The sequence below is a fragment of the Hydractinia symbiolongicarpus genome, chromosome 7 (genome assembly GCF_029227915.1).
Source record: "Hydractinia symbiolongicarpus strain clone_291-10 chromosome 7, HSymV2.1, whole genome shotgun sequence".
Taxonomy (NCBI): Eukaryota; Metazoa; Cnidaria; class Hydrozoa; order Anthoathecata; family Hydractiniidae; genus Hydractinia; species Hydractinia symbiolongicarpus.
Window position 1 is genome coordinate 31,876,428 of NC_079881.1, and position 18,003 is coordinate 31,894,430.

The window sequence follows — 18,003 nt, forward strand, 5'->3', positions numbered from 1 at the left end:
AATTACGAAGAATGTTATTTCTTGGAGTCCAATTGTCTCACTTTCACCTTTATCAGGTCACAGTCCATAATCAGTTCAATTAAGTCCTACAGTCAACCGTTTTACTGTTAAAAGCGATGCAACCTAGTAATATCAGAAAAATATCGCTAAGTACATGTTGGTACGAATTTGTGACCCAACCGTTATAACTCAAACGGACTGACACCGTTAGAAAGTCAATGAAATGCAGTTTTTGAATCTGTCGCTATTTCTTCAGCGCGCGATAACACCTAGGATTGGTCCGACAGTAAAAATTGACTTATTTATCTAAATTTTTAAATGAAGCGATACCACAGCGCCCAGTATAATCGCTGAGTTCCGGCAATCACGTCAAATTAAGAAGAATGTTATTTCTTGGAGTCCAATTGTCTCATTTATCATATTTATCAGGTCGCAGTCCAAAGTTAGTTCAATTTAGTCCTACAGTCAATCGTTTTATTGTTAAAAGCGATGCAACCTAGTATCATCAGAAAAATATCGCTATATACATGTTGGTACGAATAGGTGTCCAATCGTTGTAACTCAAACGGACTGACACCGTTAGAAAGTCAATGAAATGTAGGTTTTGAAGATGTCGCTATTTCTTCAGCACGCGATAACGGCTAGGATTGGTCCTACAGTAAGAAATGACTCATTAATCTAAATTTTTAAAAGAAGCGCTACCACAGCGCCCAGTGTAATCGCTGAGTTCCGGCAATCATGTCAAATTAAGAAGAATGTTATTTCCTGGAGTCCAATTTTCTCATTTATCACATTTATCAGGTCGCAGTGCGATGTTAGTTCAATTAAGTCCTACAGTCAATCGTTTCATTGTTAAAAGCGATGCAACCTAGTAATATCAGAAAAATATCGCTAAATACATGTTGGTACGAATAGGTGATCCAATCGTTGTAACTCAAACGGACTGACACCGTTAGAAAGTCAATGAAATGTAGTTTTTGAAACTATCGCTATTTCTTCAGTGCACGATAGCGGATAGGATTGGCCCCACTGTAAAGAATGACTTATTTATCTAAATTTGTAAATGAAGCGCTACCACAGCAGCCAATATAATCGCTGAGTTCCGGCAATCTCGTCAAATTAAGAAGAATTTTATTTCTTGAAGTCCAATTGTCTCATTTATCATATTTATCAGATCGCAGTCCAAAGTTAGTTCAATTAAGTCCCACAGTCAATCGTTTCATTGTTAACAGCGATGCAACCTAGTAATATCAGAAAAATATCGCTAAATACATGTTGGTACGAATAGGTGACACAACCGTTGAAACTCAAACGGACTGATACCGTTAGAAACTCAGTGAAATGTAGTATTTGAAACTGTCTTTATAACTTCAGCGCGAGCTAACGGCTAGGATTGGTCCCACAGAAAGAAATGACTCATTAATCTAAATTTTTAAAAGAAGCGCTACCACAGCGCCCAGTGTAATCGCTGAGTTCCGGCAATCATGTCAAATTAAGAAGAATGTTATTTCTTGGAGTCCAATTGTCTCACTTTCACCTTTATCAGGTCACTGTCCATAATCAGTTCAATTAAGTCCTACAGTCAACCGTTTCATTGTTAAAAGCGATGCAACCTAGTAATATCAGAAAAATATCGCTAAGTACATGTTGGTACGAATATGTGACCCAACCGTTATAACTCAAACGGACTGACACCGTTAGAAAGTCAATGAAATGCAGTTTTTGAAACTGTCGCTATTTCTTCAGCGCGCGGAAACGCGTAGGATTGGTCCGACAGTAAAAATTGACTTATTTATCTAAATTTTTAAATAAAGCGATACCACAGCGCCCAGTATAATCGCTGAGTTCCGGTAATCACGTCAAATTAAGAAGAATGTTAATTCTTGGAGTCCAATTGTCTCATTTATCATATTTATCAGGTCGCAGTCCAAAGTTAGTTCAGTTAAGTCCTACAGTCAATCGTTTCATTGTTAAAAGCGATGCAACCTAGTAATATCAGAAAAATATCGCTATATACATGTTGGTACGAATAGGTGTCCAATCGTTGTAACTCAAACGGACTGACTCCGTTAGAAAGTCAATGAAATGTAGTTTTTGAAGATGTCGCTATTTCTTCAGCACGCGATAACGGCTAGGATTGGTCCCACAGTAAAAAAAAGACTCATTAATCTAAATTTTTAAAAGAAGCGCTACCACAGCGCCCAGTGTAATCGCTGAGTTCCGGCAATCATGTCAAATTAAGAAGAATCTTATTTCCTGGAGTCCAATTTTCTCATTTATCACATTTATCAGGTCACAGTCCAAAGTTAGTTTAGTTAAATCCCACAGTCAATCTTTTCACTGTTAAAAACGATGCAACCTAGTAATATCAGATAAATATCGCTAAATACATGTTGGTACGAATATGTGACCCAACCGTTGTAACTCAAACGGACTGACACCGCTACAAAGTCAATGAAATGTAGTTTTTGAAACTATCCCTATTTCTTCAGCGCGCGATAACGGATAGGATTGGTCCCACAGTAAAGAATGACTTATTTATCTAAATTTTTAAATGAAGCGCTACCACAGCGCCCAGTATAATCGCTGAGTTCCGGCAATCACGTCAAAGTAAGAAGAATGTTACTTCTTGGAGTCCAATTGTCTCATTTATCATATTTATCAGGTCGCAGTCCAAGGTTAGTTCAATTAAGTCCTACAGTCAATCGTTTCATTGTTAAAAGCGATGCAACCTAGTAATATCAGAAAAATATCGCTAAATACATGTTGGTACGAATAGGTGATCCAATCGTTGTAACTCAAACGGACTGACACCGTTAGAAAGTCAAAGAAATGTAGTTTTTTAAACTGTCGCTATTTCTTCCGCGCGCGATAACGGCTAGGATTGGTCCGACAGTAAAAATTCACTTATTTATCTAAATTTTTAAATGAAGCGATACCACAGCGCCCAGTATAATCGCTGAGTTCCGGCAATCACGTCAAATTAAGAAGAATGTTAATTCTTGGAGTCCAATTGTCTCATTTATCATATTTATCAGGTCGCAGTCCAAAGTTAGTTCAATTAAGTCCTACAGTCAATCGTTTCATTGTTAAAAGCGATGCAACCTAGTAATATCAGAAAAATATCGCTATATACATGTTGGTACGAATAGGTGTCCAATCGTTGTAACTCAAACGGACTGACACCGTTAGAAAGTCAATGAAATGTAGTTTTTGAAGATGTCACTATTTCTTCAGCACGCGATAACGGCTAGGATTGGTCCCACAGTAAAAAAAGACTCATTAATCTAAATTTTTAAAAGAAGCGCTACCACAGCGCCCAGTGTAATCGCTGAGTTCCGGCAATCATGTCAAATTAAGAAGAATGTTATTTCCTGGAGTCCAATTTTCTCATTTATCACATTTATCAGGTCACAGTCCAAAGTTAGTTTAGTTAAATCCCACAGTCAATCTTTTCACTGCTAAAAACGATGCAACCTAGTAATATCAGATAAATATCGCTAAATACATGTTGGTGCAAATATGTGACCCAACCGTTGTAACTCAAACGGAGTGACACCGCTACAAAGTCAATGAAATGTAGTTTTTGAAACTATCCCTATTTCTTCAGCGCGCGATAACGGATAGGATTGGTCCCACAGTAAAGAATGACTTATTTATCTAAATTTTTAAATGAAGCGCTACCACAGCGCCCAGTATAATCGCTGAGTTCCGGCAATCACGTCAAATTAAGAAGAATGTTACTTCTTGGAGTCCAATTCTCTCATTTATCATATTTATCAGGTCGCAGTCCAAAGTTAGTTCAATTACGTCCTACAGTCAATCGTTTCATTGTTAAAAGCGATGCAACCTAGTAATATCAGAAAAATATCGCTATATACATGTTGGTACGAATAGGTGATCCAATCGTTGTAACTCAAACGGACTGACACCGTTAGAAAGTCAAACAAATGTAGTTTTTTAAACTGTCGCTATTTCTTCCGCGCGCGATAACGGCTAGGATTGGTCCCGCAGTAAAAAATGACTTATTAATCTAAATTTTTTAATGAAACGCTACCACAGCGCCCAGTGTAATGGCTGAGTTCCGGCAATCATGTCAAATTAAGAAGAATGTTATTTCTTGGAGTCCAATTGTCTCATTTATCATATTTATCAGGTCGCAGTCCAAAGTTAGTTCAATTAAGTCCTACAGTCAATCGTTTCATTGTTAAAAGCGATGCAACCTAGTAATATCAGAAAAATATCGCTAAATGCATGTTGGTACGAATAGGTGACACAACCGTTGAAACTCAAACGGACTGACACCGTTAGAAACTCAGTGAAATGTAGTATTTGAAACTGTCTTTATAACTTCAGCGCGAGCTAACTGCTAGGATTGGTCCCACAGAAAGAAATGACTCATTAATCTAAATTTTTAAAAGAAGCGCTACCAGAGCGCCCAGTGTAATCGCTGAGTTCCGGCAATCATGTCAAATTAAGAAGAATGTTATTTCTTGGAGTCCAATTGTCTCACTTTCACCTTTTTCAGGTCACAGTTCATAATCAGTTCAATTAAGTCCTACAGTCAACCGTTTCATTGTTAAAAGCGATGCAACCTAGTAATATTAGAAAAATATCGCTAAGTACATGTTGGTACGAATATGTGACCCAACCGTTATAACTCAAACTGACTGACACCGTTAGAAAGTCAATGAAATGCAGTTTTTGAAACTGTCGCTATTTCTTCAGCGCGCGGTAACGCCTAGGATTGGTCCGACAGTAAAATTTGACTTATTTATCTAAATTTTTAAATGAAGCGATACAACAGCGCCCAGTATAATCGCTGAGTTCCGGCAATCACGTCAAATTAAGAAGAATGTTAATTCTTGGAGTCCAATTGTCTCATTTATCATATTTATCAGGTCGCAGTCCAAAGTTAGTTCAATTAAGTCGTACAGTCAATCGTTTCAGTGTTAAAAGCGATGCAACCTAGTAATATCAGAAAAATATCGCTATATACATGTTGGTACGAATAGGTGTCCAATCGTTGTAACTCAAACGGACTGACACCGTTAGAAAGTCAATGAAATGTAGTTTTTAAAGATGTCGCTATTTCTTCAGCACGCGATAACGGCTAGGATTGGTCCCACAGTAAAAAAAGACTCATTAATCTAAATTTTTAAAAGAAGCGCTACCACAGCGCCAAGTGTAATCGCTGAGTTCCGGGAATCATGTCAAATTAAGAAGAATGTTATTTCCTGGAGTCCAATTTTCTCATTTATCACATTTATCAGGTCACAGTCCAAAGTTAGTTTAGTTAAATCCCACAGTCAATCTTTTCACTGTTAAAAACGATGCAACCTAGTAATATCAGATAAATATCGCTAAATACATGTTGGTACGAATATGTGACCCAACCGTTGTAACACAAACGGACTGACACCGCTACAAAGTCAATGAAATGTAGTTTTTGAAACTATCGCTATTTCTTCAGCGCGCGATAACGGATAGGATTGGTCCCACAGTAAAGAATGACTTATTTATCTAAATTTTTAAATGAAGAGCTACCACAGCGCCCAGTATAATCGCTGAGTTCCGGCAATCACGTCAAATTAAGAAGAATGTTACTTCTTGGAGTCCAATTGTCTCATTTATCATATTTATCTGGTCGCAGTCCAAAGTTAGTTCAATTAAGTCCTACAGTCAATCGTTTCATTGTTAAAAGCGATGCAACCTAGTAATATCAGAAAAATATCGCTAAATACATGTTGGTACGAATAGGTGATCCAATCGTTGTAACTCAAACGGACTGACACCGTTAGAGAGTCAAAGAAATGTAGTTTTTTAAACTGTGGCTATTTCTTCCGCGCGCGATAACGGCTAGGATTGGTCCCGCAGTAAAAAGTGACTTATTAATCTAAATTTTTTAATGAAGCGCTACCACAGCGCCCAGTGTAATGGCTGAGTTCCGGCAATCATGTCAAATTAAGAAGAATGTTATTTCTTGGAGTCCAATTGTCTCATTTATCATATTTATCAGGTTGCAGCCCAATGTTAGTTCAATTAAGTCCTACAGTCAATCGTTTCATTGTTAAAAGCGATGCAACCTAGTAATATCAGAAACATATCGCTTTATACATGTTAGTACGAATAGGTGTCCAATCGTTGTAACTCAAACGGACTGACACCGTTAGAAAGTCAATGAAATGTAGTTTTTGAAACTGTCGCTATTTCTTCAGCACGCGATAACGGCTAGGATTGGTCCCACAGTAAAAAATGACTTATTAATCTGAATTTTTAAATGAAGCGCTACCACAGCGCCCAGTGAAATCGCTGATTTCCGGCAATCATGTCAAATTAAGAAGAATGTTATTTCTTGGAGTCCAATTGTCTCACTTTCACTTTTATCAGATCACAGTCCATAATTAGTTCAATTAAGTCCTACAGTCAACCGTTTCATTGTTAAAAGCGATGCAACCTAGTAATATCAGAAAAATATCGCTAAGTACATGTTGGTACGAATATATGACCCAACCGTTATAACTCAAACGGACTGACACCGTTAGAAAGTCAATGAAATGCAGTTTTTGAAACTGTCGCTATTTCTTCAGCGCGCGGTAACGCCTAGGATTGGTCCGACAGTAAAAATTGACTTATTTATCTAAATTTTTAAATGAAGCGATACCACAGCGCCCAGTATAATCGCTGAGTTCCGGCAATCACGTCAAGATAAGAAGAATGTTAATTCTTGGAGTCCAATTGTCTCATTTATCATATTTATCAGGTCGCAGTCCAAAGTTAGTTCAATTAAGTCCTACAGTCAATCGTTTCATTGCTAAAAGCGATGCAACCTAGTAATATCAGAAAAATATCGCTATATACATGTTGGTACGAATAGGTGTCCAATCGTTGTAACTCAAACGGACTGACACTTTTAGAAAGTCAATGAAATGTAGTTTTTGAAGATGTCGCTATTTCTTCAGCACGCGATAACGGCTAGGATTGGTCCTACAGTAAAAAAAGACTCATTAATCTAAATTTTTAAAAGAAGCGCTACCACAGCGCCCAGTGTAATCGCTGAGTTCCGGCAAGCATGTCAAATTAAGAAGAATGTTATTTCCTGGAGTCCAATTTTCTCATTTATCACATTTATCAGGTCACAGTCCAAAGTTAGTTTAGTTAAATCCAACAGTCAATCTTTTCACCGTTAAAAACGATGCAACCTAGTAATATCAGATAAATATCGCTAAATACATGTTGGTACGAATATGTGACCCAACCGTTGTAACTCAAACGGACTGACACCGCTACAAAGTCAATGAAATGCAGTTTTTGAAACTGTCGCTATTTCTTCAGCGCGCGGTAACGCCTAGGATTGGTCCGACAGTAAAAATTGACTTATTTATCTAAATTTTTAAATGAAGCGATACCACAGCGCCCAGTATAATCGCTGAGTTCCGGCAATCACGTCAAATTAAGAAGAATGTTAATTCTTAGAGTCCAATTGTCTCATTTATCATAATTATCAGGTCGCAGTCCAAAGTTAGTTCAATTAAGTCCTACAGTCAATCGTTTCATTGTTAAAAGCGATGCAACCTAGTAATATCAGAAAAATATCGCTAAATACATGTTGGTACGAATAGGTGATCCAATCGTTGAAACTCAAACGGACTGACACCGTTAGAAAGTCAAAGAAATGTAGTTTTTTAAACTGTCGCTATTTCTTCCGCCCGCGATAACGGCTAAGATTGGTCCCGCAGTAAAAAATGACTTATTAATCTAAATTTTTTAATGAAGCGCTACCACAGCGCCCAGTGTAATGGCTGAGTTCCGGCAATCATGTCAAATTAAGAAGAATGTTATTTCTTGGAGTCTAATTGTCTCATTTATCATATTTATCAGGTCGCAGTCCAAAGTTAGTTCAATTAAGTCCTACAGTCAATCGTTTCATTGTTAAAAGCGATGCAACCTAGTAATATCAGAAAAATATCGCTAAGTACATGTTGGTACGAATATGTGACCCAACCGTTATAACTCAAACGGACTGACACCGTTAGAAAGTCAATGAAATGCAGTTTTTGAAACTGTCGCTATTTCTTCAGCGCGCGGTAACGCCTAGGATTGGTCCGACAGTAAAAATTGACTTATTTATCTAAATTTTTAAATGAAGCGATACCACAGCGCCCAGTATAATCACTGAGTTCCGGCAATCACGTCAAGATAAGAAGAATGTTAATTCTTGGAGTCCAATTGTCTCATTTATCATATTTATCAGGTCGCAGTCCAAAGTTAGTTCAATTAAGTCCTACAGTCAATTGTTTCATTGCTAAAAGCGATGCAACCTAGTAATATCAGAAAAATATCGCTATATACATGTTGGTACGAATAGGTGTCCAATCGTTGTAACTCAAACGGACTGACACCTTTAGAAAGTCAATGAAATGTAGTTTTTGAAGATGTGGCTATTTCTTCAGCACGCGATAACGGCTAGTATTGGTCCCACAGTAAAAAAAGACTCATTAATCTAAATTTTTAAAAGAAGCGCTACCACAGCGCCCAGTGTAATCGCTGAGTTCCGGCAATCATGTCAAATTAAGAAGAATGTTATTTCCTGGAGTCCAATTTTCTCATTTATCACATTTATCAGGTCACAGTCCAAAGTTAGTTTAGTTAAATCCCACAGTCAATCTTTTCACCGTTAAAAACGATGCAACCTAGTATTATCAGATAAATATCGCTAAATACATGTTGGTACGAATATGTGACCCAACCGATGTAACTCAAACGGACTGACACCGCTACAAAGTCAATGAAATGCAGTTTTTGAAACTGTCGCTATTTCTTCAGCGCGCGGTAACGCCTAGGATTGGTCCGACAGTAAAAATTGACTTATTTGTCTAAATTTTTAAATGAAGCGATACCACAGCGCCCAGTATAATCGCTGAGTTCCGGCAATCACGTCAAGATAAGAAGAATGTTAATTCTTGGAGTCCAATTGTCTCATTTATCATATTTATCAGGTCGCAGTCCAAAGTTAGTTCAATTAAGTCCTACAGTCAATCGTTTCATTGTTAAAAGCGATGCAACCTAGTAATATCAGAAAAATATCGCTATATACATGTTGGTACGATTAGGTGTCCAATCGTTGTAACTCAAACGGACTGACACCGTTAGAAAGTCAATGAAATGTAGTTTTTGAAGATGTCGCTATTTCTTCAGCACGCGATAACGGCTAGGATTGGTCCCACAGTAAAAAAAGACTCATTAATCTAAATTTTTAAAAGAAGCGCTACCACAGCGCTCAGTGTAATCGCTGAGTTCCGGCAATCATGTCAAATTAAGAAGAATGTTATTTCCTGGAGTCCAATTTTCTCATTTATCACATTTATCAGGTCACAGTCCAAAGTTAGTTTAGTTAAATCCCACAGTCAATCTTTTCACTGCTAAAAACGATGCAACCTAGTAATATCAGATAAATATCGCTAAATACATGTTGGTACGAATATGTGACCCAACCGATGTAACTCAAACGGACTGACACCGCTACAAAGTCAATGAAATGCAGTTTTTGAAACTGTCGCTATTTCTTCAGCGCGCGGTAACGCCTAGGATTGGTCCGACAGTAAAAATTGACTTATTTGTCTAAATTTTTAAATGAAGCGATACCACAGCGCCCAGTATAATCGCTGAGTTCCGGCAATCACGTCAAGATAAGAAGAATGTTAATTCTTGGAGTCCAATTGTCTCATTTATCATATTTATCAGGTCGCAGTCCAAAGTTAGTTCAATTAAGTCCTACAGTCAATCGTTTCATTGTTAAAAGCGATGCAACCTAGTAATATCAGAAAAATATCGCTATATACATGTTGGTACGATTAGGTGTCCAATCGTTGTAACTCAAACGGACTGACACCGTTAGAAAGTCAATGAAATGTAGTTTTTGAAGATGTCGCTATTTCTTCAGCACGCGATAACGGCTAGGATTGGTCCCACAGTAAAAAAAGACTCATTAATCTAAATTTTTAAAAGAAGCGCTACCACAGCGCCCAGTGTAATCGCTGAGTTCCGGCAATCATGTCAAATTAAGAAGAATGTTATTTCCTGGAGTCCAATTTTCTCATTTATCACATTTATCAGGTCACAGTCCAAAGTTAGTTTAGTTAAATCCCACAGTCAATCTTTTCACTGCTAAAAACGATGCAACCTAGTAATATCAGATAAATATCGCTAAATACATGTTGGTGCGAATATGTGACCCAACCGTTGTAACTCAAACGGAGTGACACCGCTACAAAGTCAATGAAATGTAGTTTTTGAAACTATCCCTATTTCTTCAGCGCGCGATAACGGATAGGATTGGTCCCACAGTAAAGAATGACTTATTTATCTAAATTTTTAAATGAAGCGCTACCACAGCGCCCACTATAATCGCTGAGTTCTGGCAATCACGTCAAATTAAGAAGAATGTTACTTCTTGGAGTCCAATTGTCTCATTTATCATATTTATCAGGTCGCAGTCCAAAGTTAGTTCAATTACGTCCTACAGTCAATCGTTTCATTGTTAAAAGCGATGCAACCTAGTAATATCAGAAAAATATCGCTATATACATGTTGGTACGAATAGGTGATCCAATCGTTGTAACTCAAACGGACTGACACCGTTAGAAAGTCAAACAAATGTAGTTTTTTAAACTGTCACTATTTCTTCCGCGCGCGATAACGGCTAGGATTGGTCCCGCAGTAAAAAATGACTTATTAATCTAAATTTTTTAATGAAATGCTACCACAGCGCCCAGTGTAATGGCTGAGTTCCGGCAATCATGTCAAATTAAGAAGAATGTTATTTCTTGGAGTCCAATTGTCTCATTTATCATATTTATCAGGTCGCAGTCCAAAGTTAGTTCAATTAAGTCCTACAGTCAATCGTTTCATTGTTAAAAGCGATGCAACCTAGTAATATCAGAAAAATATCGCTAAATGCATGTTGGTACGAATAGGTGACACAACCGTTGAAACTCAAACGGACTGACACCGTTAGAAACTCAGTGAAATGTAGTATTTGAAACTGTCTTTATAACTTCAGCGCGAGCTAACTGCTAGGATTGGTCCCACAGAAAGAACTGACTCATTAATCTAAATTTTTAAAAGAAGCGCTACCAGAGCGCCCAGTGTAATCGCTGAGTTCCGGCAATCATGTCAAATTAAGAAGATTGTTATTTCTTGGAGTCCAATTGTCTCACTTTCAGCTTTATCAGGTCACAGTTCATAATCAGTTCAATTAAGTCCTACAGTCAACCGTTTCATTGTTAAAAGCGATGCAACCTAGTAATATCAGAAAAATATCGCTAAGTACATGTTGGTACGAATATGTGACCCAACCGTTATAACTCAAACGGACTGACACCGTTAGAAAGTCAATGAAATGCAGTTTTTGAAACTGTCGCTATTTCTTCAGCGCGCGGTAACGCCTAGGATTGGTCCGACAGTAAAATTTGACTTATTTATCTAAATTTTTAAATGAAGCGATACCACAGCGCCCAGTATAATCGCTGAGTTCCGGCAATCACGTCAAATCAAGAAGAATGTTAATTCTTGGAGTCCAATTGTCTCATTTATCATATTTATCAGGTCGCAGTCCAAAGTTAGTTCAATTAAGTCCTACAGTCAATCGTTTCATTGTTAAAAGCGATGCAACCTAGTAATATCAGAAAAATATCGCTATATACATGTTGGTACGAATAGGTGTCCAATCGTTGTAACTCAAACAGACTAACGCCGTTAGAAAGTCAATGAAATGTAGTTTTTGAAGATGTCGCTATTTCTTCAGCACGCGATAACGGCTAGGATTGGTCCCACAGTAAAAAAAGACTCATTAATCTATATTTTTAAAAGAAGCGCTACCACAGCGCCCAGTGTAATCGCTGAGTTCCGGGAATCATGTCAAATTACGAAGAATGTTATATCCTGGAGTCCATTTTTCTCATTTATCACATTTATCAGGTCACAGTCCAAAGTTAGTTTAGTTAAATCCCACAGTCAATCTTTTCACTGTTAAAAACGATGCAACCTAGTAATATCAGATAAATATCGCTAAATACATGTTGGTACGAATATGTGACCCAACCGTTGTAACTCAAACGGACTGACACCGCTACAAAGTCAATGAAATGTAGTTTTTGAAACTATCGCTATTTCTTCAGCGCGCGATAACGGATAGGATTGGTCCCACAGTAAAGAATGACTTATTTATCTAAATTTTTAAATGAAGAGCTACCACAGCGCCCAGTATAATCGCTGAGTTCCGGCAATCACGTCAAATTAAGAAGAATGTTACTTCTTGGAGTCCAATTGTCTCATTTATCATATTTATCTGGTCGCAGTTCAAAGTTAGTTCAATTAAGTCCTACAGTCAATCGTTTCATTGTTAAAGGCGATGCAACCTAGTAATATCAGAAAAATATCGCTAAATACATGTTGGTACGAATAGGTGATCCAATCGTTGTAACTCAAACGGACTGACACCGTTAGAGAGTCAAAGAAATGTAGTTTTTTAAACTGTCGCTATTTCTTCCGCGCGCGATAACGGCTAGGATTGGTCCCGCAGTAAAAAATGACTTATTAATCTAAATTTTTTAATGAAGCGCTACCACAGCGCCCAGTGTAATGGCTGAGTTCCGGCAATCATGTCAAATTAAGAAGAATGTTATTTCTTGGAGTCCAATTGTCTCATTTATCATATTTATCAGGTTGCAGCCAATGTTAGTTCAATTAAGTCCTACAGTCAATCGTTTCATTGTTAAAAGCGATGCAACCTAGTAATATCAGAAACATATCGCTTTATACATGTTAGTACGAATAGGTGTCCAATCGTTGTAACTTAAACGGACTGACACCGTTAGAAAGTCAATGAAATGTAGTTTTTGAAACTGTCGCTATTTCTTCAGCACGCGATAACGGCTAGGATTGATCCCACAGTAAAAAATGACTTATTAATCTGAATTTTTAAATGAAGCGCTACCACAGCGCCCAGTGAAATCGCTGATTTCCGGCAATCATGTCAAATTAAGAAGAATGTTATTTCTTGGAGTCCAATTGTCTCACTTTCACCTTTATCAGATCACAGTCCATAATTAGTTCAATTAAGTCCTACAGTCAACCGTTTCATTGTTAAAAGCGATGCAACCTAGTAATATCAGAAAAATATCGCTAAGTACATGTTGGTACGAATATGTGACCCAACCGTTATAACTCAAACGGACTGACACCGTTAGAAAGTCAATGAAATGCAGTTTTTGAAACTGTCGCTATTTCTTCAGCGCGCGGTAACGCCTAGGATTGGTCCGACAGTAAAAATTGACTTATTTATCTAAATTTTTAAATGAAGCGATACCACAGCGCCCAGTATAATCGCTGAGTTCCGGCAATCACGTCAAGATAAGAAGAATGTTAATTCTTGGAGTCCAATTGTCTCATTTATCATATTTATCAGGTCGCAGTCCAAAGTTAGTTCAATTAAGTCCTACAGTCAATCGTTTCATTGCTAAAAGCGATGCAACCTAGTAATATCAGAAAAATATCGCTATATACATGTTGGTACGAATAGGTGTCCAATCGTTGTAACTCAAACGGACTGACACTTTTAGAAAGTCAATGAAATGTAGTTTTTGAAGATGTCGCTATTTCTTCAGCACGCGATAACGGCTAGGATTGGTCGTACAGTAAAAAAAGACTCATTAATCTAAATTTTTAAAAGAAGCGCTACCACAGCGCCCAGTGTAATCGCTGAGTTCCGGCAATCATGTCAAATTAAGAAGAATGTTATTTCCTGGAGTCCAATTTTCTCATTTATCACATTTATCAGGTCACAGTCCAAAGTTAGTTTAGTTAAATCCCACAGTCAATCTTTTCACCGTTAAAAACGATGCAACCTAGTAATATCAGATAAATATCGCTAAATACATGTTGGTACGAATATGTAACCCAACCGTTGTAACTCAAACGGACTGACACCGCTACAAAGTCAATGAAATGCAGTTTTTGAAACTGTCGCTATTTCTTCAGCGCGCGGTAACGCCTAGGATTGGTCCGACAGTAAAAATTGACTTATTTATCTAAATTTTTAAATGAAGCGATACCACAGCGCCCAGTATAATCGCTGAGTTCCGGCAATCACGTCAAGATAAGAAGAATGTTAATTCTTGGAGTCCAATTGTCTCATTTATCATATTTATCAGGTCGCAGTCCAAAGTTAGTTCAATTAAGTCCTACTGTCAATCGTTTCATTGCTAAAAGCGATGCAACCTAGTAATATCAGAAAAATATCGCTATATACATGTTGGTACGAATAGGTGTCCAATCGTTGTAACTCAAACGGACTGACACTGTTAGAAAGTCAATGAAATGTAGTTTTTGAAGATGTCGCTATTTCTTCAGCGCGCGATAACGGATAGGATTGGTCCCACAGTAAAGAATGACTTATTTATCTAAATTTTTAAATGAAGCGCTACCACAGCGCCCAGTATAATCGCTGAGTTCCGGCAATCACGTCAAATTAAGAAGAATGTTTATTCTTAGAGTCCAATTGTCTCATTTATCATATTTATCAGGTCGCAGTCCAAAGTTAGTTCATTTAAGTCCTACAGTCAATCGTTTCATGGTTAAAAGCGATGCAACCTAGTAATATCAGAAAAATATCGCTAAATACATGTTGGTACGAATAGGTGATCCAATCGTTGAAACTCAAACGGACTGACACCGTTAGAAAGTCAAAGAAATGTAGTTTTTAAATTGTCGCTATTTCTTCCGCCCGCGATAACGGCTAAGATTGGTCCCGCAGTAAAAAATGACTTATTAATCTAAATTTTTTAATGAAGCGCTACCACAGCGCCCAGTGTAATGGCTGAGTTCCGGCAATCATGTCAATTTAAGAAGAATGTTATTGCTTGGAGTCTAATTGTCTCCTTTATCATATTTATCAGGTCGCAGTCCAAAGTTAGTTCAATTAAGTCCTACAGTCAATCGTTTCATTGTTAAAAGCGATGCAACCCAGTAATATCAGAAAAATATCGCTAAGTACATGTTGGTACGAATATGTGACCCAACCGTTATAACTCAAACGGACTGACACCGTTAGAAAGTCAATGAAATGCAGTTTTTGAAACTGTCGCTATTTCTTCAGCGCGCGGTAACGCCTAGGATTGGTCCGACAGTAAAAATTGACTTATTTATCTAAATTTTTAAATGAAGCGATACCACAGCGCCCAGTATAATCGCTGAGTTCCGGCAATCACGTCAAGATAAGAAGAATGTTAATTCTTGGAGTCCAATTGTCTCATTTATCATATTTATCAGGTCGCACTCCAAAGTTAGTTCAATTAAGTCCTAAAGTCAATCGTTTCATTGCTAAAAGCGATTCAACCTAGTAATATCAGAAAAATATCGCTATATACATGTTGGTACGAATAGGTGTCCAATCGTTGTAACTCAAACGGACTGACACCTTTAGAAAGTCAATGAAATGTAGTTTTTGAAGATGTCGCTATTACTTCAGCACGCGATAACGGCTAGTATTGGTCCCACAGTAAAAAAAGACTCATTAATCTAAATTTTTAAAAGAAGCGCTACCACAGCGCCCAGTGTAATCGCTGAGTTCCGGCAATCATGTCAAATTAAGAAGAATGTTATTTCCTGGAGTCCAATTTTCTCATTTATCACATTTATCAGGTCACAGTCCAAAGTTAGTTTAGTTAAATCCCACAGTCAATCTTTTCACCGTTAAAAACGATGCAACCTAGTAATATCAGATAAATATCGCTAAATACATGTTGGTACGAATATGTGAGCCAACCGTTGTAACTCAAACGGTCTGACACCGCTACAAAGTCAATGAAATGCAGTTCTTGAAACTGTCGCTATTTCTTCAGCGCGCGGTAACGCCTAGGATTGGTCCGACAGTAAAAAAAGACTCATTAATCTAAATTTTTAAAAGAAGCGCTACCACAGCGCCCAGTGTAATCGCTGAGTTCCGGCAATCATGTCAAATTAAGAAGAATGTTATTTCCTGGAGTCCAATTTTCTCATTTATCACATTTATCAGGTCACAGTCCAAAGTTAGTTTAGTTAAATCCCACAGTCAATCTTTTCACCGTTAAAAACGATGCAACCTAGTAATATCAGATAAATATCGCTAAATACATGTTGGTACGAATATGTGACCCAACCGTTGTAACTCAAACGGTCTGACACCGCTACAAAGTCAATGAAATGCAGTTTTTGAAACTGTCGCTATTTCTTCAGCGCGCGGTAACGCCTAGGATTGGTCCGACAGTAAAAATTGACTTATTTGTCTAAATTTTTAAATGAAGCGATACCACAGCGCCCAGTATAATCGCTGAGTTCCGGCAATCACGTCAAGATAAGAAGAATGTTAATTCTTGGAGTCCAATTGTCTCATTTATCATATTTATCAGGTCGCAGTCCAAAGTTAGTTCAATTAAGTCCTACAGTCAATCGTTTCATTGTTAAAAGCGATGCAACCTAGTAATATCAGAAAAATATCGCTAAATATATGTTGGTACGACGAGGTGATCCAATCGTTGAAACTCAAACGGACTGACACCGTTAGAAAGTCAAAGAAATGTAGTTTTTTAAACTGTCGCTTTTTCTTCCGCCCGCGATAACGGCTAAGATTAGTCCCGCAGTAAAAAATGACTTATTAATCTAAATTTTTTAATGAAGCGCTACCACAGCGCCCAGTGTAATGGCTGAGTTCCGGCAATCATGTCAAATTAAGAAGAATGTTATTTCTTGGAGTGTAATTGTCTCATTTATCATATTTATCAGGTCGCAGTCCAAAGTTAGTTCAATTAAGTCCTACAGTCAATCGTTTCATTGTTAAAAGCGATGCAACCTAGTAATATCAGAAAAATATCGCTTTATACATGTTGGTACGAATAGGTGTCCAATTGTTGTAACTCAAACGGACTGACACCGTTACAAAGTCAATGAAATATAGTTTTTGAAACTGTCGCTATTTCTTCAGCACGCGATAACGGCTAGGATTGGTCCCACAGTAAAAAATGACTTTTTTATCTTAATTTTTAATTGAAGCGCTACCGCAGCGCCTAGTGTAATCGCTGAGTTTCGGCAGTCATATCAGATTAAGAAGAATGTTATTTCTTGGAGTCCAATTGTTTCACTTTCACATTTTAAAGGTCACAGTCCATAATCAGTTCAATTAAGTCCCACAGTCAATCGTTTCATTGTTAAAAGCGATGCAACCTAGTAATATCAGAAAAATATCGCTAAATACATGTTGGTACGAATATGTAACCCGACCGTTGTAACTCAAACGGACTGACACCACTACAAAGTCAATGAAATGTAGTTTTTCAAACTATCGCTGTTTCTTCAGCACGCGATAACGGCTAGGATTAGTCCCACAGTAAAAATTGACTTATTTATCTAAATTTTTAAATGAAGCGATACCACAGCGCCCAGTATAATCGCTGAGTTCCGGCAATCACGTCAAGATAAGAAGAATGTTAATTCTTGGAGTCCAATTGTCTCATTTATCATATTTATCAGGTCGCAGTCCAAAGTTAGTTCAATTAAGTCCTACAGTCAATCGTTTCATTGCTAAAAGCGATGCAACCTAGTAATATCAGAAAAATATCGCTATATACATGTTGGTACGAATAGGTGTCCAATCGTTGTAACTCAAACGGACTGACACCTTTAGAAAGTCAATGAAATGTAGTTTTTGAAGATGTCACTATTTCTTCAGCACGCGATAACGGCTAGTATTGGTCCCACAGTAAAAAAAGACTCATTAATCTAAATTTTTAAAAGAAGCGCTACCACAGCGCCCAGTGTAATCGCTGAGGTCCGGCAATCATGTCAAATTAAGAAGAATGTTATTTCCTGGAGTCCAATTTTCTCATTTATCACATTTATCAGGTCACAGTCCAAAGTTAGTTTAGTTAAATCCCACAGCCAATCTTTTCACCGTTAAAAACGATGCAA